The sequence below is a fragment of the Prunus avium genome, chromosome 8, assembly GCF_965620075.1.
Source record: "Prunus avium chromosome 8, drPruAviu1.hap1.1, whole genome shotgun sequence".
NCBI classification, from domain to species: Eukaryota; Viridiplantae; Streptophyta; class Magnoliopsida; order Rosales; family Rosaceae; genus Prunus; species Prunus avium.
In genome coordinates, this window is record NC_142291.1 from 10,488,740 (window position 1) to 10,511,565 (window position 22,826).

The following is a 22,826-nucleotide window of genomic DNA, read 5'->3' on the forward strand; positions in this document are numbered from 1 at the left end:
ACGTCGTTTACTAGCCCGAAATCCAGTTTTTGAAGTTTTTGGTAACTGTGTTATTTTCCTATTTTAATTCCTTCGTTAATCCTAGGCTTTCTAGGAGTATTTAATCATAGTGTGCCCCGATTGTCACGCTGCGCCACGGGGTCGTGATAAAACAAAGACATCCAGATGAATAAGATGACGGAAAGCAAACGCCCACGACAATTGAAACGTCAACAAGGCAAAAAAAGAAGGGATGCAACACGAGGACTTCCCAGGAGGTCACCCATCCTAGTACTACTCTCGCCCAAACTCGCTTAACTTCGGAGCTCTGATGGGATCCGGTGCATGTGAGTTGGTATGATCGCATCCGTTAGCTTATAACACCTAAAAGTATATAAGCCACGTTTGAGCCATGCCATATGACCATGGGTTGGCTATCCAACGCCCCCCGCATGAAATGGCATGGCCTGTCAGGCCTTGTCGTCGCCACCCCTACCATGTGTCGCGCGCAGGCCTGCCGAACTGCCGGTTCCGATCGGCTGTGGGGCCTACCTTACGATAATTGAACCAAAACAAAAAAAAACAAAAAAACTGACAACGTTAAGAACAACCCCAATAATTTCGGCAGTGGGCGTCGAGTCCTGTTGTTTTTTCGCTTTCGTTCGTTTGCGGTGCCCGGTTAATTGGAGACGAGCTCCACGGGGTGATGTAGGACAGATGGCGTAAGTTATTGGAGAGGAGCTGGACCGACGCGCGTGCAACGGCAAATCGGGCAAACCGCTGATCTGGGCTCCGACATCAGAATTGGGCCCACGAACCGTCGATTCGAAGGCAACGGCGTCGCGAGTAAAACTCATTGCGTCGCCATGAGTCGTGGGCTTTTTCGGGCATCCGACGTCGTTTACTAGCCCGAAATCCAGTTTTTGAAGTTTTTGGTAACTGTGTTATTTTCCTATTTTAATTCCTTCGTTAATCCTAGGCTTTCTAGGAGTATTTAATCATAGTGTGCCCCGATTGTCACGCTGCGCCACGGGGTCGTGATAAAACAAAGACATCCAGATGAATAAGATGACGGAAAGCAAACGCCCACGACAATTGAAACGTCAACAAGGCAAAAAAAGAAGGGATGCAACACGAGGACTTCCCAGGAGGTCACCCATCCTAGTACTACTCTCGCCCAAACTCGCTTAACTTCGGAGCTCTGATGGGATCCGGTGCATGTGAGTTGGTATGATCGCATCCGTTAGCTTATAACACCTAAAAGTATATAAGCCACGTTTGAGCCATGCCATATGACCATGGGTTGGCTATCCAACGCCCCCCGCATGAAATGGCATGGCCTGTCAGGCCTTGTCGTCGCCACCCCTACCATGTGTCGCGCGCAGGCCTGCCGAACTGCCGGTTCCGATCGGCTGTGGGGCCTACCTTACGATAATTGAACCAAAACAAAAAAAAACAAAAAAACTGACAACGTTAAGAACAACCCCAATAATTTCGGCAGTGGGCGTCGAGTCCTGTTGTTTTTTCGCTTTCGTTCGTTTGCGGTGCCCGGTTAATTGGAGACGAGCTCCACGGGGTGATGTAGGACAGATGGCGTACGTTATTGGAGAGGAGCTGGACCGACGCGCGTGCAACGGCAAATCGGGCAAACCGCTGATCTGGGCTCCGACCTCAGAATTGGGCCCACGAACCGTCGATTCGAAGGCAACGGCGTCGCGAGTAAAACTCATTGCGTCGCCATGAGTCGTGGGCTTTTTCGGGCATCCGACGTCGTTTACTAGCCCGAAATCCAGTTTTTGAAGTTTTTGGTAACTGTGTTATTTTCCTATTTTAATTCCTTCGTTAATCCTAGGCTTTCTAGGAGTATTTAATCATAGTGTGCCCCGATTGTCACGCTGCGCCACGGGGTCGTGATAAAACAAAGACATCCAGATGAATAAGATGACGGAAAGCAAACGCCCACGACAATTGAAACGTCAGCAAGGCAAAAAAAGAAGGGATGCAACACGAGGACTTCCCAGGAGGTCACCCATCCTAGTACTACTCTCGCCCAAACTCGCTTAACTTCGGAGCTCTGATGGGATCCGGTGCATGTGAGTTGGTATGATCACATCCGTTAGCTTATAACACCTAAAAGTATATAAGCCACGTTTGAGCCATGCCATATGACCATGGGTGGCTATCCAACGCCCCCCGCATGAAATGGCATGGCCTGTCAGGCCTTGTCGTCGCCACCCCTACCATGTGTCGCGCGCAGGCCTGCCGAACTGCCGGTTCCGATCGGCTGTGGGGCCTACCTTACGATAATTGAACCAAAACAAAAAAAAACAAAAAAACTGACAACGTTAAGAACAACCCCAATAATTTCGGCAGTGGGCGTCGAGTCCTGTTGTTTTTTCGCTTTCGTTCGTTTGCGGTGCCCGGTTAATTGGAGACGAGCTCCACGGGGTAATGTAGGACAGATGGCGTAAGTTATTGGAGAGGAGCTGGACCGACGCGCGTGCAACGGCAAATCGGGCAAACCGCTGATCTGGGCTCCGACCTCAGAATTGGGCCCACGAACCGTCGATTCGAAGGCAACGGCGTCGCGAGTAAAACTCATCGCGTTGCCATGAGTCGTGGGCTTTTTCGGGCATCCGACGTCGTTTACTAGCCCGAAATCCAGTTTTTGAAGTTTTTGGTAACTGTGTTATTTTCCTATTTTAATTCCTTCGTTATTCCTAGGCTTTCTAGGAGTATTTAATCATAGTGTGCCCCGATTGTCACGCTGCGCCACGGGGTCGTGATAAAACAAAGACATCCAGATGAATAAGATGACGCAAAGCAAACGCCCACGACAATTGAAACGTCAACAAGGCAAAAAAAGAAGGGATGCAACACGAGGACTTCCCAGGAGGTCACCCATCCTAGTACTACTCTCGCCCAAACTCGCTTAACTTCGGAGTTCTGATGGGATCCGGTGCATGTGAGTTGGTATGATCGCATCCGTTAGCTTATAACACCTAAAAGTATATAAGCCACGTTTGAGCCATGCCATATGACCATGGGTTGGCTATCCAACGCCCCCCGCATGAAATGGCATGGCCTGTCAGGCCTTGTCGTCGCCACCCCTACCATGTGTCGCGCGCAGGCCTGCCGAACTGCCGGTTCCGATCGGCTGTGGGGCCTACCTTACGATAATTGAACCAAAACAAAAAAAAACAAAAAAACTGACAACGTTAAGAACAACCCCAATAATTTCGGCAGTGGGCGTCGAGTCCTGTTGTTTTTTCGCTTTCGTTCGTTTGCGGTGCCCGGTTAATTGGAGACGAGCTCCACGGGGTGATGTAGGACAGATGGCGTAAGTTATTGGAGAGGAGCTGGACCGACGCGCGTGCAACGGCAAATCGGGCAAACCGCTGATCTGGGCTCCGACCTCAGAATTGGGCCCACGAACCGTCGATTCGAAGGCAACGGCGTCGCGAGTAAAACTCATTGCGTTGCCATGAGTCGTGGGCTTTTTCGGGCATCCGACGTCGTTTACTAGCCCGAAATCCAGTTTTTGAAGTTTTTGGTAACTGTGTTATTTTCCTATTTTAATTCCTTCGTTAATCCTAGGCTTTCTAGGAGTATTTAATCATAGTGTGCCCCGATTGTCACGCTGCGCCACGGGGTCGTGATAAAACAAAGACATCCAGATGAATAAGATGACGCAAAGCAAACGCCCACGACAATTGAAACGTCAACAAGGCAAAAAAAGAAGGGATGCAACACGAGGACTTCCCAGGAGGTCACCCATCCTAGTACTACTCTCGCCCAAACTCGCTTAACTTCGGAGTTCTGATGGGATCCGGTGCATGTGAGTTGGTATGATCGCATCCGTTAGCTTATAACACCTAAAAGTATATAAGCCACGTTTGAGCCATGCCATATGACCATGGGTTGGCTATCCAACGCCCCCCGCATGAAATGGCATGGCCTGTCAGGCCTTGTCGTCGCCACCCCTACCATGTGTCGCGCGCAGGCCTGCCGAACTGCCGGTTCCGATCGGCTGTGGGGCCTACCTTACGATAATTGAACCAAAACAAAAAAAAACAAAAAAACTGACAACGTTAAGAACAACCCCAATAATTTCGGCAGTGGGCGTCGAGTCCTGTTGTTTTTTCGCTTTCGTTCGTTTGCGGTGCCCGGTTAATTGGAGACGAACTCCACGGGGTGATGTAGGACAGATGGCGTAAGTTATTGGAGAGGAGCTGGACCGACGCGCGTGCAACGGCAAATCGGGCAAACCGCTGATCTGGGCTCCGACCTCAGAATTGGGCCCACGAACCGTCGATTCGAAGGCAACGGCGTCGCGAGTACGACTCATTGCGTTGCCATGAGTCGTGGGCTTTTTCGGGCATCCGACGTCGTTTACTAGCCCGAAATCCAGTTTTTGAAGTTTTTGGTAACTGTGTTATTTTCCTATTTTAATTCCTTCGTTAATCCTAGGCTTTCTAGGAGTATTTAATCATAGTGTGCCCCGATTGTCACGCTGCGCCAAGGGGTCGTGATAAAACAAAGACATCCAGATGAATAAGATGACGGAAAGCAAACGCCCACGACAATTGAAACGTCAACAAGGCAAAAAAAGAAGGGATGCAACACGAGGACTTCCCAGGAGGTCACCTGTTGCATTCCTAAAAGGACACAAATTAATGTGCAAACAACCAATTAAAAATACCCGCAAGTGCACGAATCTAATGAAGTATAGATTATGTAAGTACGGGGTCGATCCCACGAAGAACTTGTCGGCTCCCTATAAGTTCTAATTTGAGTACGTAAAGAACACTTAATTGACACACCACAAATACGCAAATGCAAAATGGAAACTAAAAATAAGTAAAGAAGTGCAAAAGAAATGAAACAACACAAGAAAACTAAAGAAAAACACAAACAGCATTTTCTATCGCTATTTTATCACCTGTTTATCACCTGTGAACAGTACCGTGAACAGTGAACAGTGACATGAACAGTTCCGTGAACAGTGAACAGTGACGACCGGTCGCGTGAACAGTGATGACCGGTCGTTTTTGGGCAGAGTCGAAATTTCAATAAACGTGTGATGAGCGACCGGTCGTGAACAGTAACGACCGGTCGTTTTTGGGCAGATTCGTTTCTCTGTTTTTCAGTTTCGACCTCTGTCCAGTGTTTTGCCTATAACTTTCCAACCGTACGTCGAAAATTCACGTTCTTTATACGGTTGGATTCAGAACAGAAAATGCAAGAACACAACGCGGACCAAAAGTCCAAAACAATTACGGAAACAAATAAAATTCAGTATCAAAGACACACCACGTATCAAACACACAACTCACACACACATTGGGGGGGTTTTGATTTGTTTCAAGTGACCTATTTCTATTGCATGAAAGTAAATGGACTTTGAATTTAAATGAGAAAGGCAGAGATGAAATATCAAAGAGTGGAATTAAAAAGTAACAAACACTAGGGTTTCGGAATCCACCCTAAACAATTCTACCCAAGTTCATGAATACTCAAGTGATGAACTCTAAACGTGTTGATGAAAATGTTCGCAATCAAGGCCATGGGTCGTGGCTCAAGACGCATTGATTCTCTCTAATATACGTAAAGTGCATGGTTCGTGCTACAATACTTGTGCCCTCCTCATAACCGAACCTAGGTATGGTTCGTACTTTGATTCAATTACAAGGAGAACCCATTAAGTTCAAAGAGAATATGAACATCACAAGAATCCTAATAGCATGGTGTTTACATTAGGTAATCAAGAAACCAATTCACATGGATGATTCTTACTTCATCCATTTATTGCTTAGGATAACATGAAGATACACATAATCCCAACAATCTCAAGAAGCATGCTTTCAAAGATGGCCAACCAAGGAAAAACACACATCAAGGATAGATTAATTTGGTGAATTGGAATTCATCAACAATATCTAGAAATTCATACACTCAAGTATCAAAACAATAAGGTAATCATGTTTAGGGCTTCAACCTAAGCCCTAGCTATAGAGTTTAGTTGCTCATACTTATTTCAAATACAAACTCAAAATGAAATTAGAAAGAGTTTACAGATTTTCAGAAAATGATGAAAGCTTCAAGATCATCAATGGTGGAAGTCTTCTTCTCCACTTTTCTTGGCTGCACCTTGGCTTTCTCCAAGCTCCAAAAACTCTCCAAAATCTGCTCTCAATTGTGTAGAATTCAGAATTGAATTGCTTTCCACGTTCAAAGGCTCCCTCCATATCTGATTGCCAATTGCTTTTGCTCCTTTTCCCATCTTTTCCTACTCACACTTTTAATATAAAACTCATTCTTTCTCTAAAGCTTTTGCCCATTGTCCCCTTGCCATTATGAAGCATTGACTCACAAAGATGCCAAATACTTCAGAAAATATCTCTTTTACAAAGGTAATTCCTTGTTACCAAGAGTTATGGTAACAAGAAATTAAGATGACACAAAGGAGGTAAAAGCTGGCCAAATCCGGATTTCCAGAGCTGTGGTAACATGCTGGATTGGTTGGATAGGCAATACTTGTCCAATGGAGCTCAAATTTGGATATGTTGTAGTTAACATCCATTGGAACAAATCTCATGAAGATCATGACCTCATCCGAGCACCAGAGCATGTTGATCCCAGGCCAAGAAGTTGACCTACGAAAATGAACAAAAACAGAATTTATAACTAATAATGCACTTTTAGCTCATTTTCATTCCAACCAAGGTAAAATCTAAGAAAACACAAAAAGGAAGTAAAAAGCTATAAAATGTCAAGAACTAACTCAAAATAGTGGGTGAATAACATGAAAAATCATGTGTAAAAATGAACCGAACAAACTTCCCAAACTTGTCTTTTGCTAGTCCTCGAGCAAAACAGAAACTAAAACAAGATTCGAAACAAAACTTTCCGAACACTTTCCAAAGAGAGAGCGACTTATGCAAATGACTTAAAAGTTTTCACAAAGAAAACTCATTTTAGACATTATTCACAAGGCAGCAAAGTTCAGAACACAACATGTTCAAAGTGTAGTAGTGTGATGGCCAAATGGAACTCATTCTCCAATTTCAGTTTTCACACAACTTCAAAAATCATACCCAGCACAAATGTAACTTCAAATCTCACCTAAGTTGTCCTCTCACAAATGAATCACTCGGAAGAGGGTTACAATGCATCACTCAATAATAGACATGAGAATAGAGTTAAACCATAAGGGACTTAACTCAAAATTAGCAAGCTGAAAAACATGCATGAATATGATCTCAAGAAGGATGCTAAACACTTAAAAGAAGAATGTGTGCAATTCAACCACATGACATCTAGGATCAATTTAGGTCTTTATTATAGGTTGTAATGGGGCTAAGGGTGTAAGGTGAGTAAGAAATGAAGGATAAGGATACAACAAAGTCCAAGGAACTCACAATGTAAGAGCATATAATCGTTGACTAAAAGACTTTGAAACATCACGCTTGAAATTTTCATTCTTTTATTATTTTTTGGGTGATCAAATAGACCACAAAGCCTTATACCTCCACTAATTATGATTCACACTCCTTCCTTCCATTTGAACAACCAAGAAACATGGAATTGAATTTGAAACCATTGCCACTTAACCACGACTTTTCTCTTTTCTTTCACCCTTTTTTTTTTTTTTTTTTTTTTTTGAAAGTAATAACCCTTCCCAAACTTAGCATGAAAAACACATCTAAATTAAAGCTCACGAGTTCCTTAGAAAGGTAAATTCTTGTTTTTCAGGCTAAGGCTAGAAGTAATAACTGGTTACTTGAAAGAAAAGGCATACATATAGGCTCAAGGTGGTTAACAATGGAAAATCATGCTTAAGCATGCATAGGGTTAGCTTGAAAGGCACAAACGGTCCAAAGAGGGCCTTAATATCATTTCTCAAATGTCATGTAATCAAATTGCACAAGAATGAGTAACTTTTAAGTGCTCAACCAAATCAATGAATAATGAGATCAAACAACAACTCAGATGACAAGAAAAGTGGAATATGTGTATAACACTCATGAATTGAAGCACAAGGCTCAAAGCTCACATTATATGGTTATACAAGTCTAATTCATGCTTGATACAATTCTTTGGATCATGCAAGTCCCTCAACTGGAGAATTATGAAACAAATGGCAAGTGCGTAGAGGGTTTCAAACATATCATGCTAGAACGATGCCATTTAGTGAATAACAAATTTTTTAATTTTAATTTTTTAATTTTTTTTTTTAAGAGCATTTTCAATCAAGTCATTTAAACATTCATCACAATCTCATCATATATGTCCGGAAAGTGACTTGAAAACACAAAGACTCAAAACTGAAAAGAAAACAGAACAAATTAAAGCAAGAATTAAAGCGAAACGAAAAAGACTTGCTATCCCTTCCCAAACTTAGAAATAAACATTGTCCTCAATGTTAAAGAATTCAGACATCAACAACGTTATAACAAGAATTAAAGGGAATAAAGCAGTTAAATACAAGAACAAACACGAAAAAAACAACTACAACACGGTTGCAAAAACAAAAACAAAAACGAAACCAAACAGAAACAAATAAAACAGTAAGCCCTAACAACAGTCTTACACATGCAGAAATCCAACCCAATGAAACGCAAAAACCAAATGAAAGCCCAACCCAAACGAAAGCCCAAAAGCCCAAAAGCGAAGAAAGTAAATAAAACAAAGAAACCAAGTCAGAAGCACAAAGAGCGAGGACTCAGTAAAATAGAAAAAGTGGGCCCTGAAGTCTCGACACCTGTGAGTCACGGGAAACAAAGGGAGAGACGTGTCGACAAGCAGAGGTCTCTCTCACGGTCCCAAGCCAGAATTATTGGCTTCATAGGAAGGCGTGACGACTTTCGTTTCTCAAAAACGTTGAAAGGCGGAACTGTAATTAAAGGGGTTGGGGACCAGGTGGGGTGACCTAAGGGGATAGGCCGTAAGGGCCGCGCAAAACGCAGAAGCGCAGTGGCTAGGGTTACGTAAAAACTCATTGCGTTGCCATGAGTCGTGGGCTTTTTCGGGCATCCGACGTCGTTTACTAGCCCGAGATCCAGTTTTTGAAGTTTTTGGTAACTGTGTTATTTTCCTATTTTAATTCCTTCGTTAATCCTAGGCTTTCTAGGAGTATTTAATCATAGTGTGCCCCGATTGTCACGCTGCGCCAAGGGGTCGTGATAAAACAAAGACATCCAGATGAATAAGATGACGGAAAGCAAACGCCCACGACAATTGAAACGTCAACAAGGCAAAAAAAGAAGGGATGCAACACGAGGACTTCCCAGGAGGTCACCCATCCTAGTACTACTCTCGCCCAAACTCGCTTAACTTCGGAGTTCTGATGGGATCCGGTGCATGTGAGTTGGTATGATCGCATCCGTTAGCTTATAACGCCTAAAAGTATATAAGCCACGTTTGAGCCATGCCATATGACCATGGGTTGGCTATCCAACGCCCCCCGCATGAAATGGCATGGCCTGTCAAGCCTTGTCGTCGCCACCCCTACCACGTGTCGCGCGCAGGCCTGCCGAACTGCCGGTTCCGATCGGCTGTGGGGCCTACCTTACGATAATTGAACCAAAACAAAAAAAACAAAAAAACTGACAACGTTAAGAACAACCCCAACAATTTCGGCAGTGGGCGTCGAGTCCTGCTGTTTTTTCGCTTTCGTTCGTTTGCGGTGCCCGGTTAATTGGAGACGAGCTCCACGGGGTGATGTAGGACAGATGGCGTAAGTTATTGGAGAGGAGCTGGACCGACGCGCGTGAAACGGCAAATCGGGCAAACCGATGATCTGGGCTCCGACCTCAGAATTGGGCCCACGAACCGTCGATTCGAAGGCAACGGCGTCGCGAGTAAAACTCATTGCGTTGCCATGAGTCGTGGGCTTTTTCGGGCATCCGACGTCGTTTACTAGCCCGAGATCAAGTTTTTGAAGTTTTTGGTAACTGTGTTATTTTCCTATTTTAATTCCTTCGTTAATCCTAGGCTTTCTAGGAGTATTTAATCATAGTGTGCCCCGATTGTCATGCTGCGCCAAGGGGTCGTGATAAAACAAAGACATCCAGATGAATAAGATGACGGAAAGCAAACGCCCACGACAATTGAAACGTCAACAAGGCAAAAAAAGAAGGGATGCAACACGAGGACTTCCCAGGAGGTCACCCATCCTAGTACTACTCTCGCCCAAACTCGCTTAACTTCGGAGTTCTGATGGGATCCGGTGCATGTGAGTTGGTATGATCGCATCCGTTAGCTTATAACGCCTAAAAGTATATAAGCCACGTTTGAGCCATGCCATATGACCATGGGTTGGCTATCCAACGCCCCCCGCATGAAATGGCATGGCCTGTCAAGCCTTGTCTTCGCCACCCCTACCATGTGTCGCGCGCAGGCCTGCCGAACTGCCGGTTCCGATCGGCTGTGGGGCCTACCTTACGATAATTGAACCAAAAAAAAAAAAAAAAAAAACTGACAACGTTAAGAACAACCCCAATAATTTCGGCAGTGGGCGTCGAGTCCTGTTGTTTTTTCGCTTTCGTTCGTTTGCGGTGCCCGGTTAATTGGAGACGAGCTCCACGGGGTGATGTAGGACAGATGGCGTAAGTTATTGGAGAGGAGCTGGACCGACGCGCGTGCAACGGCAAATCGGGCAAACCGCTGATCTGGGCTCCGACCTTAGAATTGCGCCCACGAACCGTCGATTCGAAGGCAACGGCATCGCGAGTAAAACTCATTGCGTTGCCATGAGTCGTGGGCTTTTTCGGGCATCCGACGTCGTTTACTAGCCCGAAATCCAGTTTTTGAAGTTTTTGGTAACTGTGTTATTTTCCTATTTTAATTCCTTCGTCAATCCTAGGCTTTCTAGGAGTATTTAATCATAGTGTGCCCCGATTGTCACGCTGCGCCAAGGGGTCGTGATAAAACAAAGACATCCAGATGAATAAGATGACGGAAAGCAAACGCCCACGACAATTGAAACGTCAACAAGGCAAAAAAATAAGGGATGCAACACGAGGACTTCCCAGGAGGTCACCCATCCCAGTACTACTCTCGCCCAACCTCGGTTAACTTCGGCGTTCTGATGGGATCCGGTGCATGTGAGTTGGTATGATCGCATCCGTTAGCTTATAACGCCTAAAAGTATATAAGCCACGTTTGAGCCATGCCATATGACCATGGGTTGGCTATCCAACGCCCCCCGCATGAAATGGCATGGCCTGTCAAGCCTTGTCGTCGCCACCCCTACCATGTGTCGCGCGCAGGCCTGCCGAACTGCCGGTTCCGATCGGCTGTGGGGCCTACCTTACGATAATTGAACCAAAACAAAAAAAACAAAAAAACTGACAACGTTAAGAACAACCCCAATAATTTCGGCAGTGGGCGTCGAGTCCTGTTGTTTTTTCGCTTTCGTTCGTTTGCGGTGCCCGGTTAATTGGAGAGGAGCTCCACGGGGTGATGTAGGACAGATGGCGTAAGTTATTGGAGAGGAGCTGGACCGACGCGCGTGCAACGGCAAATCGGGCAAACCGCTGATCTGGGCTCCGACCTCAGAATTGGGCCCACGAACCGTCGATTCGAAGGCAACGGCGTCGCGAGTAAAACTCATCGCGTTGCCATGAGTCGTGGGCTTTTTCGGGCATCCGACGTTGTTTACTAGCCCGAAATCCAGTTTTTGAAGTTCTTGTTAACTGTGTTATTTTCCTATTTTAATTCCTTCGTTAATCCTAGGCTTTCTAGGAGTATTTAATCATAGTGTGCCCCGATTGTCACGCTGCGCCAAGGGGTCGTGATAAAACAAAGACATCCAGATGAATAAGATGACGGAAAGCAAACGCCCACGACAATTGAAACGTCAACAAGGCAAAAAAAGAAGGGATGCAACACGAGGACTTCCCAGGAGGTCACCCTTATTCATCTGGATGTCTTTGTTTTATCACGACCCCTTGGCGTCGTTTACTAGCCCGAAATCCAGTTTTTGAAGTTTTTTGTAACTGTGTTATTTTCCTATTTTAATTCCTTCGTCAATCCTAGGCTTTCTAGGAGTATTTAATCATAGTGTGCCCCGATTGTCACGCTGCGCCAAGGGATCGTGATAAAACAAAGAGATCCAGATGAATAAGATGACGGAAAGCAAACGACCACGACAATTGAAACGTCAACAAGGCAAAAAAAGAAGGGATGCAACACGAGGACTTCCCAGGAGGTCACCCATCCTAGTACTACTCTCGCCCAAACTCGCTTAACTTCGGAGTTCTGATGGGATCCGGTGCATGTGAGTTGGTATGATCGCATCCGTTAGCTTATAACGCCTAAAAGTATATAAGCCACGTTTGAGCCATGCCATATGACCATGGGTTGGCTATCCAACGCCCCCCACATGAAATGGCATGGCCTGTCAGGCCTTGTCGTCGCCACCCCTACCATGTGTCGCGCGCAGGCCTGCCGAACTGCCGGTTCCGATCGGCTGTGGGGCCTACCTTACGATAATTGAACCAAAACAAAAAAAACAAAAAAACTGACAACGTTAAGAACAACCCCAATAATTTCGGCAGTGGGCGTCGAGTCCTGTTCTTTTTTCGCTTTCGTTCGTTTGCGGTGCCCGGTTAATTGGAGACGAGCTCCACGGGGTGATGTAGGACAGATGGCGTAAGTTATTGGAGAGGAGCTGGACCGACGCGCGTGCAACGGCAAATCGGGCAAACCGCTGATCTGGGCTCCGACCTCAGAATTGGGCCCACGAACCGTCGATTCGAAGGCAACGGCGTCGCGAGTAAAACTCATCGCGTTGCCATGAGTCGTGGGCTTTTTCGGGCATCCGACGTTGTTTACTAGCCCGAAATCCAGTTTTTGAAGTTCTTGTTAACTGTGTTATTTTCCTATTTTAATTCCTTCGTTAATCCTAGGCTTTCTAGGAGTATTTAATCATAGTGTGCCCCGATTGTCACGCTGCGCCAAGGGGTCGTGATAAAACAAAGACATCCAGATGAATAAGATGACGGAAAGCAAACGCCCACGACAATTGAAACGTCAACAAGGCAAAAAAAGAAGGGATGCAACACGAGGACTTCCCAGGAGGTCACCCTTATTCATCTGGATGTCTTTGTTTTATCACGACCCCTTGGCGTCGTTTACTAGCCCGAAATCCAGTTTTTGAAGTTTTTTGTAACTGTGTTATTTTCCTATTTTAATTCCTTCGTCAATCCTAGGCTTTCTTGGAGTATTTAATCATAGTGTGCGCCGATTGTCACGCTGCGCCAAGGGGTCGTGATAAAACAAAGAGATCCAGATGAATAAGATGACGGAAAGCAAACGCCCACGACAATTGAAACGTCAACAAGGCAAAAAAAGAAGGGATGCAAAACGTGGACTTCCCAGGAGGTCACCCATCCTAGTACTACTCTCGCCCAAACTCGCTTGACTTCGGAGTTCTGATGGGATCCGGTGCATGTGAGTTGGTATGATCGCATCCGTTAGCTTATAACGCCTAAAAGTATATAAGCCACGTTTGAGCCATGCCATATGACCATGGGTTGGCTATCCAACGCCCCCCACATGAAATGGCACGGCCTGTCAGGCCTTGTCGTCGCCACCCCTACCATGTGTCGCGCGCAGGCCTGCCGAACTGCCGGTTCCGATCGGCTGTGGGGCCTACCTTACGATAATTGAACCAAAACAAAAAAAACAAAAAAACTGACAACGTTAAGAACAACCCCAATAATTTCGGCAGTGGGCGTCGAGTCCTGTTCTTTTTTCGCTTTCGTTCGTTTGCGGTGCCCGGTTAATTGGAGACGAGCTCCACGGGGTGATGTAGGACAGATGGCGTAAGTTATTGGAGAGGAGCTGGACCGACGCGCGTGCAACGGCAAATCGGGCAAACCGCTAATCTGGGCTCCGACCTCAGAATTGGGCCCACGAACCGTCGATTCGAAGGCAACGGCATCGCGAGTAAAACTCATTGCGTTGCCGTGAGTCGTGGGCTTTTTCGGGCATCCGACGTCGTTTACTAGCCCGAAATCCAGTTTTTGAAGTTTTTGGTAACTGTGTTATTTTCCTATTTTAATTCCTTCGTCAATCCTAGGCTTTCTAGGAGTATTTAATCATAGTGTGCCCCGATTGTCACGCTGCGCCAAGGGGTCGTGATAAAACAAAGACATCCAGATGAATAAGATGACGGAAAGCAAACGCCCACGACAATTGAAACGTCAACAAGGCAAAAAAATAAGGGATGCAACACGAGGACTTCCCAGGAGGTCACCCATCCCAGTACTACTCTCGCCCAACCTCGGTTAACTTCGGCGTTCTGATGGGATCCGGTGCATGTGAGTTGGTATGATCGCATCCGTTAGCTTATAACGCCTAAAAGTATATAAGCCACGTTTGAGCCATGCCATATGACCATGGGTTGGCTATCCAACGCCCCCCGCATGAAATGGCATGGCCTGTCAAGCCTTGTCGTCGCCACCCCTACCATGTGTCGCGCGCAGGCCTGCCGAACTGCCGGTTCCGATCGGCTGTGGGGCCTACCTTACGATAATTGAACCAAAACAAAAAAAACAAAAAAACTGACAACGTTAAGAACAACCCCAATAATTTCGGCAGTGGGCGTCGAGTCCTGTTGTTTTTTCGCTTTCGTTCGTTTGCGGTGCCCGGTTAATTGGAGAGGAGCTCCACGGGGTGATGTAGGACAGATGGCGTAAGTTATTGGAGAGGAGCTGGACCGACGCGCGTGCAACGGCAAATCGGGCAAACCGCTGATCTGGGCTCCGACCTCAGAATTGGGCCCACGAACCGTCGATTCGAAGGCAACGGCGTCGCGAGTAAAACTCATCGCGTTGCCATGAGTCGTGGGCTTTTTCGGGCATCCGACGTTGTTTACTAGCCCGAAATCCAGTTTTTGAAGTTCTTGTTAACTGTGTTATTTTCCTATTTTAATTCCTTCGTTAATCCTAGGCTTTCTAGGAGTATTTAATCATAGTGTGCCCCGATTGTCACGCTGCGCCAAGGGGTCGTGATAAAACAAAGACATCCAGATGAATAAGATGACGGAAAGCAAACGCCCACGACAATTGAAACGTCAACAAGGCAAAAAAAGAAGGGATGCAACACGAGGACTTCCCAGGAGGTCACCCTTATTCATCTGGATGTCTTTGTTTTATCACGACCCCTTGGCGTCGTTTACTAGCCCGAAATCCAGTTTTTGAAGTTTTTTGTAACTGTGTTATTTTCCTATTTTAATTCCTTCGTCAATCCTAGGCTTTCTAGGAGTATTTAATCATAGTGTGCCCCGATTGTCACGCTGCGCCAAGGGATCGTGATAAAACAAAGAGATCCAGATGAATAAGATGACGGAAAGCAAACGACCACGACAATTGAAACGTCAACAAGGCAAAAAAAGAAGGGATGCAACACGAGGACTTCCCAGGAGGTCACCCATCCTAGTACTACTCTCGCCCAAACTCGCTTAACTTCGGAGTTCTGATGGGATCCGGTGCATGTGAGTTGGTATGATCGCATCCGTTAGCTTATAACGCCTAAAAGTATATAAGCCACGTTTGAGCCATGCCATATGACCATGGGTTGGCTATCCAACGCCCCCCACATGAAATGGCATGGCCTGTCAGGCCTTGTCGTCGCCACCCCTACCATGTGTCGCGCGCAGGCCTGCCGAACTGCCGGTTCCGATCGGCTGTGGGGCCTACCTTACGATAATTGAACCAAAACAAAAAAAACAAAAAAACTGACAACGTTAAGAACAACCCCAATAATTTCGGCAGTGGGCGTCGAGTCCTGTTCTTTTTTCGCTTTCGTTCGTTTGCGGTGCCCGGTTAATTGGAGACGAGCTCCACGGGGTGATGTAGGACAGATGGCGTAAGTTATTGGAGAGGAGCTGGACCGACGCGCGTGCAACGGCAAATCGGGCAAACCGCTGATCTGGGCTCCGACCTCAGAATTGGGCCCACGAACCGTCGATTCGAAGGCAACGGCGTCGCGAGTAAAACTCATCGCGTTGCCATGAGTCGTGGGCTTTTTCGGGCATCCGACGTTGTTTACTAGCCCGAAATCCAGTTTTTGAAGTTCTTGTTAACTGTGTTATTTTCCTATTTTAATTCCTTCGTTAATCCTAGGCTTTCTAGGAGTATTTAATCATAGTGTGCCCCGATTGTCACGCTGCGCCAAGGGGTCGTGATAAAACAAAGACATCCAGATGAATAAGATGACGGAAAGCAAACGCCCACGACAATTGAAACGTCAACAAGGCAAAAAAAGAAGGGATGCAACACGAGGACTTCCCAGGAGGTCACCCTTATTCATCTGGATGTCTTTGTTTTATCACGACCCCTTGGCGTCGTTTACTAGCCCGAAATCCAGTTTTTGAAGTTTTTTGTAACTGTGTTATTTTCCTATTTTAATTCCTTCGTCAATCCTAGGCTTTCTTGGAGTATTTAATCATAGTGTGCGCCGATTGTCACGCTGCGCCAAGGGGTCGTGATAAAACAAAGAGATCCAGATGAATAAGATGACGGAAAGCAAACGCCCACGACAATTGAAACGTCAACAAGGCAAAAAAAGAAGGGATGCAAAACGTGGACTTCCCAGGAGGTCACCCATCCTAGTACTACTCTCGCCCAAACTCGCTTGACTTCGGAGTTCTGATGGGATCCGGTGCATGTGAGTTGGTATGATCGCATCCGTTAGCTTATAACGCCTAAAAGTATATAAGCCACGTTTGAGCCATGCCATATGACCATGGGTTGGCTATCCAACGCCCCCCACATGAAATGGCACGGCCTGTCAGGCCTTGTCGTCGCCACCCCTACCATGTGTCGCGCGCAGGCCTGCCGAACTGCCGGTTCCGATCGGCTGTGGGGCCTACCTTACGATAATTGAACCAAAACAAAAAAAACAAAAAAACTGACAACGTTAAGAACAACCCCAATAATTTCGGCAGTGGGCGTCGAGTCCTGTTCTTTTTTCGCTTTCGTTCGTTTGCGGTGCCCGGTTAATTGGAGACGAGCTCCACGGGGTGATGTAGGACAGATGGCGTAAGTTATTGGAGAGGAGCTGGACCGACGCGCGTGCAACGGCAAATCGGGCAAACCGCTAATCTGGGCTCCGACCTCAGAATTGGGCCCACGAACCGTCGATTCGAAGGCAACGGCATCGCGAGTAAAACTCATTGCGTTGCCGTGAGTCGTGGGCTTTTTCGGGCATCCGACGTCGTTTACTAGCCCGAAATCCAGTTTTTGAAGTTTTTGGTAACTGTGTTATTTTCCTATTTTAATTCCTTCGTCAATCCTAGGCTTTCTAGGAGTATTTAATCATAGTGTGCCCCGATTGTCACGCTGCGCCAAGGGGTCGTGATAAAACAAAGACATCCAGATGAATAAGATGACGGAAAGCAAACGCCCACGACAATTGAAACGTCAACAAGGCAAAAAAATAAGGGATGCAACACGAGGACTTCCCAGGAGGTCACCCATCCTAGTACTACTCTCGCTCAAACTCGCTTAACTTCGGAGTTCTGATGGGATCCGGTGCATGTGAGTTGGTATGATCGCATCCGTTAGCTTATAACGCCTAAAAGTATATAAGCCACGTTTGAGCCATGCCATATGACCATGGGTTGGCTATCCAACGCCCCCCGCATGAAATGGTATGGCCTGTCGAGCCTTGTCGTCGCCACCCCTACCATGTGTCGTGCGCAGGCCTGCCGAACTGCCGGTTCCGATCGGCTGTGGGGCCTACCTTATGATAATTGAACCAAAACAAAAAAAAATAAAAAAATTGACAACGTTAAGAACAACCCCAATAATTTCGGCAGTGGGCGTCGAGTCCTGTTGTTTTTTCGCTTTCGTTCGTTAGCGGTGCCCGGTTAATTGGAGACGAGCTCCACGGGGTGATGTAGGACAGATTGCGTAAGTTATTGGAGAGGAGCTGGACCGACGCGCGTGCAACGGCAAATCGGACAAACCGCTGATCTGGGCTCCGACCTTAGAATTGGGCCCACGAACCGTCGATTCGAAGGCAACGGCGTCGCGAGTAAAACTCATGGCGTTGCCATGAGTCGTGGGCTTTTTCGGGCATCCGACCTCGTTTACTAGCCCGAAATCCAGTTTTTGAAGTTTTTGGTAACTGTGTTATTTTCCTATTTTAATTCCTTCGTTAATCCTAGGCTTTCTAGGAGTATTTAATCATAGTGTGCCCCGATTGTCACGCTGCGCCACGGGGTCGTGATAAAACAAAGACATCCAGATGAATAAGATGACGGAAAGCAAACGCCCACGACAATTGAAACGTCAACAAGGCAAAAAAATAAGGGATGCAACACGAGGACTTCCCAGGAGGTCACCCATCCTAGTACTACTCTCGCTCAAACTCGCTTAACTTCGGAGTTCTGATGGGATCCGGTGCATGTGAGTTGGTATGATCGCATCCGTTAGCTTATAACGCCTAAAAGTATATAAGCCACGTTTGAGCCATGCCATATGACCATGGGTTGGCTATCCAACGCCCCCCGCATGAAATGGTATGGCCTGTCGAGCCTTGTCGTCGCCACCCCTACCATGTGTCGTGCGCAGGCCTGCCGAACTGCCGGTTCCGATCGGCTGTGGGGCCTACCTTATGATAATTGAACCAAAACAAAAAAAAATAAAAAAATTGACAACGTTAAGAACAACCCCAATAATTTCGGCAGTGGGCGTCGAGTCCTGTTGTTTTTTCGCTTTCGTTCGTTAGCGGTGCCCGGTTAATTGGAGACGAGCTCCACGGGGTGATGTAGGACAGATTGCGTAAGTTATTGGAGAGGAGCTGGACCGACGCGCGTGCAACGGCAAGAGGTAAACGTGTTATTAGTGGTTCTAATGATGCTTCTAGTGTGCAGATTTCAAAACTGGAACAAAAGCTAGATGCTCTTCTTGCATTAAACTCAAGAAGCCCTCCGAAGGAAGTGTGTAGCATTTGTGAATCTCATGACCATGCTACCACAGCTTGTCCACTTGGGGCTGGATATCCAGAATTTGTGCAAGAGCAAGCTAAGTTGGTAAATTCCTACAACCAAGGTCCAAGAAATGATCCATACTCTCAAAGTTATAATCCAGGTTGGAGGAATCATCCAAACTTTTCATGGAGAAATACCCAGAATCAAGCAAATCCCCCTTCATTCCAAAGGCCACAACAATCATCATCATCATTGGAAGATATAGTGAAGCAGATGGCAATCAACCAATCCAATTTTCAGCAAACTACACAAGCTGCCATCTCCAAATTGGAAGTCCAATTAGGCCAAATAGCTGCTGAAATAACTCAAAGAGTGCCTGGGAAATGGCCAAGCCAAACTGAGATCAATCCAAAGAACCCAGAAGCCAAGGCCATTCATGTGCTCAGATCAGGTAAGATCATTGATAATAAAGATGATTCTAATCTTTCAAATGATGTTGTGATTGTAGAAGATAAAGACGAGGAGACCATGGCTACGGAAGGAGAACAACTCAAAACTTCTCAATATGCTCCTAAGGCCAAATCAGATTCTCAGAAATCCGATCAATTCCAATTGCATAAAAGGGATGACAAATTTGTGCCACCACATCTTCAAGAAGATAGATACGTGCCACCCGCTCCATATGTTCCACAGATTCCATTTCCAGGCCGTCTTAAGAAAGCAAAGCAAGATAAGGCTTTTAAAGAGATTTATGATATTTTGAGTAAAGTTAATATCAATTTGCCTTTGCTTGATCTTATTGAACAGATTCCTGCATATGGAAAATTCATCAAGGACTTGAAAACTCACAAGCTCAATTTCGCTCCAAATGAAGGAGTAAAGCTCGACCAGAATGTAAGTGCTGTATTGCAAAGGAAACTTCCACCAAAACTAGATGATCCTGGCAGCTTTGACATTCCCATTAACATTGGAGTCAAGAAGGTTGGAAGAGCCATGTTGGACTTGGGAGCAAGCATCAATGTTTTGCCATATTCAGTTTATCAAGAGCTTGGCTTAGAAGGGATGAAGAAGACTTCAATGCGACTTGAACTAGCTGATCATTCTATAAAATATCCAAAAGGTATTGTAGAAGATATTCTAGTTCAAGTTAATACACTAATTCTCCCTGCTGATTTTGTAGTGATGGACATGGAAGACAATCCAAATGGAGATCGTGTTGATCCCATTCTCCTAGGCAGACCATTCATGGCCACTGCAGACACAATCATCAAAGTGAAAGATAGCACCCTCTCCATGACTGTTTTGGGTGAAACTGTTGAATTTAAAATGCTTAATGCTCTATCTCAACCTTCTATCTCTCTTGATTCTTGCTTTTCAATTGATGTTGTGGATCATGAGGTTTCTTCCAAAATTTTGCAGAGAAAGTCTAATGATGCTCTAGAAGCTGTCTTAACACAAGAAGAGGAAGATCTTTGTGAACCGGAGTTCCAAGAAGTGGTGGCTGCCTTAGAAGTGTTTCCGCCATACCCACCATCCTTTAGGCCACCAATCGAGCCTCTTGGACCATCATCCACGAAATTGGAGCCATCCATTGTCATCCCACCAAAGCTAGAACTTAAACCTCTTCCCAATAATCTTAAATATACATATTTGGGTGCTAACGAAACTCTCCCTGTTATAATTGCTGCAGGTCTCTCCTCACATGAAGAAGAGAGCTTAATTAAAGTTCTAAAAGAGCATAAAACAGCCATTGGGTGGACCATAGCAGACATCAAAGGAATTAGTCCAAGCATGTGCATGCACCGGATTTTAATGGAAGAAGACAGCAAACCATCTCGTGATGCCCAAAGGAGGCTAAATCCCAACATGAAAGAGGTGGTTAGAGCTGAAGTTTTAAAGCTACTCGATGTAGGAATCATCTACCCAATTTCAGATTCTAAGTGGGTGAGCCCTGTGCAAGTTGTTCCAAAGAAGTCCGGAATCACCGTTGTGAAGAATGAGAAGAATGAGCTAGTTCCTACACGAACTGTCACTGGTTGGAGAGTTTGCATTGATTACAGGAAGTTGAACACATCCACTAGAAAAGATCATTTCCCCTTACCTTTTATTGATCAAATGCTTGAACGTTTATCTGGCCATGCTTACTATTGTTTTCTTGATGGTTTTTCAGGTTATAATCAAATTCCCATTGCTCCGGAAGACCAAGAGAAAACCACATTCACATGCCCATTTGGTACGTTTGCTTATAGAAGGATGCCATTCGGTTTGTGCAATGCCCCAGCAACTTTCCAAAGATGCATGATGTCAATCTTTTCAGATATGGTGGAACGATTCATTGAGGTATTTATGGATGATTTTTCAGTTTTTGGTTCCTCTTTTGATAATTGTCTTCACCACTTGTCTCTAGTGCTTAAAAGATGCCAGGAAACAAATCTGATTTTGAATTGGGAGAAGTGTCACTTCATGGTGAGACAAGGCATTGTGCTAGGCCATGTGATTTCAAGCAAGGGAATCGAAGTGGATAAAGCCAAGATCGATCTCATCTCAAATCTTCCACCCCCTACCTCTGTTAAAGGAATTAGAAGCTTTCTAGGTCATGCTGGATTCTATAGAAGGTTCATCAAAAATTTCTCAAGCATTACAAGGCCATTGTGTAATCTCCTTGCTAAGGATGCTGTTTTTGAGTTTAATGAAGCTTGCATGGAAGCTTTTTCTACCTTGAAGAGGGAGCTAACTTCAGCCCCTATTATCATAGCTCCGGATTGGTCTTTACCATTTGAAATAATGTGTGATGCCTCTGACTTTGCTATTGGTGCAGTTTTAGGTCAAAAGAAGAACAAGCTGCCCCATGTGATTCATTATGCTAGCCGGACCTTGAATGATGCTCAAATCAACTACTCCACAACAGAGAAGGAGTTGCTTGCTGTGGTTTTTGCTTTAGAAAAATTTCGTTCTTACCTTGTTGGTTCTAAAGTAATTGTTTATTCTGACCATGCAGCCCTTAGATACTTGCTCACTAAGAAGGATGCCAAACCACGCTTGATTAGATGGATTCTCTTGCTGCAAGAATTCGATTTGGAGATTCGAGATAAGAAGGGATGTGAGAATGTGGTAGCTGATCATTTGAGCAGAATTGTGGTTGAAGAAAAAGGAGGAGCTGTGCTACCCTTGAATGAGACTTTCCCTGATGAACAACTATATGCTGCCCAAGTCAAAGAGCCATGGTATGCTGATTTTGTTAATTATCTTGCTTGTGGTGTTCTTAGAAATGATCTAACTTCTCAGGATAAGAAGAAGTTCTTTTCCATGGTGAAACATTATGTATGGGATGAACCTTTCTTATTCAAGCATTGCCCGGATCAACTCATCAGAAGATGTGTTCCAGAAGAAGAGCAAGAAAGCATACTTAGGCATAGCCACGAATTGGCCTGTGGAGGTCACTTTGGAGCTAAGAAAACAGCACTTAAAATTCTGCAATCTGGTTTCTTTTGGCCCACTCTATTTAAAGATGCATTTAATTTTTGTGTTAAGTGTGATAGGTGCCAAAGGATGGGGAACATAAGTCGCAGGAATGAAATGCCATTGAATAACATACTTGTTGTGGAGCTCTTCGATGTGTGGGGTATTGATTTCATGGGACCATTCCCATCTTCCTTTGGTTATACTTACATACTTGTTGCTGTTGATTATGTGTCTAAATGGGTGGAAGCCATAGCCACCAAAACCAATGATTATAAGGTGGTGCTGAAGTTCTTGAAGGATAATATTTTCACAAGGTTTGGTACTCCAAGGGCTGTCATTAGTGATGGAGGCAGCCACTTCTGTAACAAGCCATTCGAAGCACTCATGAAGAAGTACAACATCACCCATCGAGTCTCTACACCATATCATCCGCAAA

The 22,826-nt window shown here is 45.4% G+C and overlaps 13 non-coding genes and 2 pseudogenes across 13 annotated transcripts; all 15 read right to left on the minus strand.

Annotated features, from left to right (window-relative positions):
* Positions 1–229: 229 nt before the first annotated feature.
* On the minus strand, positions 230–348 carry LOC148291977 (5S ribosomal RNA). The gene has a single exon (XR_015826779.1). It is a non-coding gene; the product is annotated as a 5S ribosomal RNA (ribosomal RNA).
* A 754-nt stretch (positions 349–1,102) lies between these two features.
* On the minus strand, positions 1,103–1,221 carry LOC148291978 (5S ribosomal RNA). Its single transcript, XR_015826780.1, has one exon. It is a non-coding gene; the product is annotated as a 5S ribosomal RNA (ribosomal RNA).
* A 754-nt stretch (positions 1,222–1,975) lies between these two features.
* Positions 1,976–2,094, minus strand: LOC148291979 (5S ribosomal RNA). The gene has a single exon (XR_015826887.1). It is a non-coding gene; the product is annotated as a 5S ribosomal RNA (ribosomal RNA).
* Positions 2,095–2,847: 753 nt separating this feature from the next.
* On the minus strand, positions 2,848–2,966 carry LOC148291980 (5S ribosomal RNA). Its single transcript, XR_015827473.1, has one exon. It is a non-coding gene; the product is annotated as a 5S ribosomal RNA (ribosomal RNA).
* A 754-nt stretch (positions 2,967–3,720) lies between these two features.
* LOC148291981 (5S ribosomal RNA) lies at positions 3,721–3,839 on the minus strand. The gene has a single exon (XR_015827474.1). It is a non-coding gene; the product is annotated as a 5S ribosomal RNA (ribosomal RNA).
* A 5,408-nt stretch (positions 3,840–9,247) lies between these two features.
* Positions 9,248–9,366, minus strand: LOC148291982 (5S ribosomal RNA). The gene has a single exon (XR_015827475.1). It is a non-coding gene; the product is annotated as a 5S ribosomal RNA (ribosomal RNA).
* Positions 9,367–10,119: 753 nt separating this feature from the next.
* On the minus strand, positions 10,120–10,238 carry LOC148291983 (5S ribosomal RNA). The gene has a single exon (XR_015827477.1). It is a non-coding gene; the product is annotated as a 5S ribosomal RNA (ribosomal RNA).
* Positions 10,239–10,990: 752 nt separating this feature from the next.
* On the minus strand, positions 10,991–11,109 carry LOC148291984 (5S ribosomal RNA; annotated as a pseudogene).
* Positions 11,110–12,165: 1,056 nt separating this feature from the next.
* On the minus strand, positions 12,166–12,284 carry LOC148291985 (5S ribosomal RNA). Its single transcript, XR_015827478.1, has one exon. It is a non-coding gene; the product is annotated as a 5S ribosomal RNA (ribosomal RNA).
* A 1,056-nt stretch (positions 12,285–13,340) lies between these two features.
* Positions 13,341–13,459, minus strand: LOC148291986 (5S ribosomal RNA). Its single transcript, XR_015826847.1, has one exon. It is a non-coding gene; the product is annotated as a 5S ribosomal RNA (ribosomal RNA).
* Positions 13,460–14,212: 753 nt separating this feature from the next.
* On the minus strand, positions 14,213–14,331 carry LOC148291987 (5S ribosomal RNA; annotated as a pseudogene).
* A 1,056-nt stretch (positions 14,332–15,387) lies between these two features.
* LOC148291988 (5S ribosomal RNA) lies at positions 15,388–15,506 on the minus strand. Its single transcript, XR_015827479.1, has one exon. It is a non-coding gene; the product is annotated as a 5S ribosomal RNA (ribosomal RNA).
* A 1,056-nt stretch (positions 15,507–16,562) lies between these two features.
* Positions 16,563–16,681, minus strand: LOC148291989 (5S ribosomal RNA). The gene has a single exon (XR_015826849.1). It is a non-coding gene; the product is annotated as a 5S ribosomal RNA (ribosomal RNA).
* Positions 16,682–17,434: 753 nt separating this feature from the next.
* Positions 17,435–17,553, minus strand: LOC148291990 (5S ribosomal RNA). Its single transcript, XR_015826932.1, has one exon. It is a non-coding gene; the product is annotated as a 5S ribosomal RNA (ribosomal RNA).
* Positions 17,554–18,307: 754 nt separating this feature from the next.
* LOC148291991 (5S ribosomal RNA) lies at positions 18,308–18,426 on the minus strand. Its single transcript, XR_015826933.1, has one exon. It is a non-coding gene; the product is annotated as a 5S ribosomal RNA (ribosomal RNA).
* Positions 18,427–22,826: the final 4,400 nt, after the last annotated feature.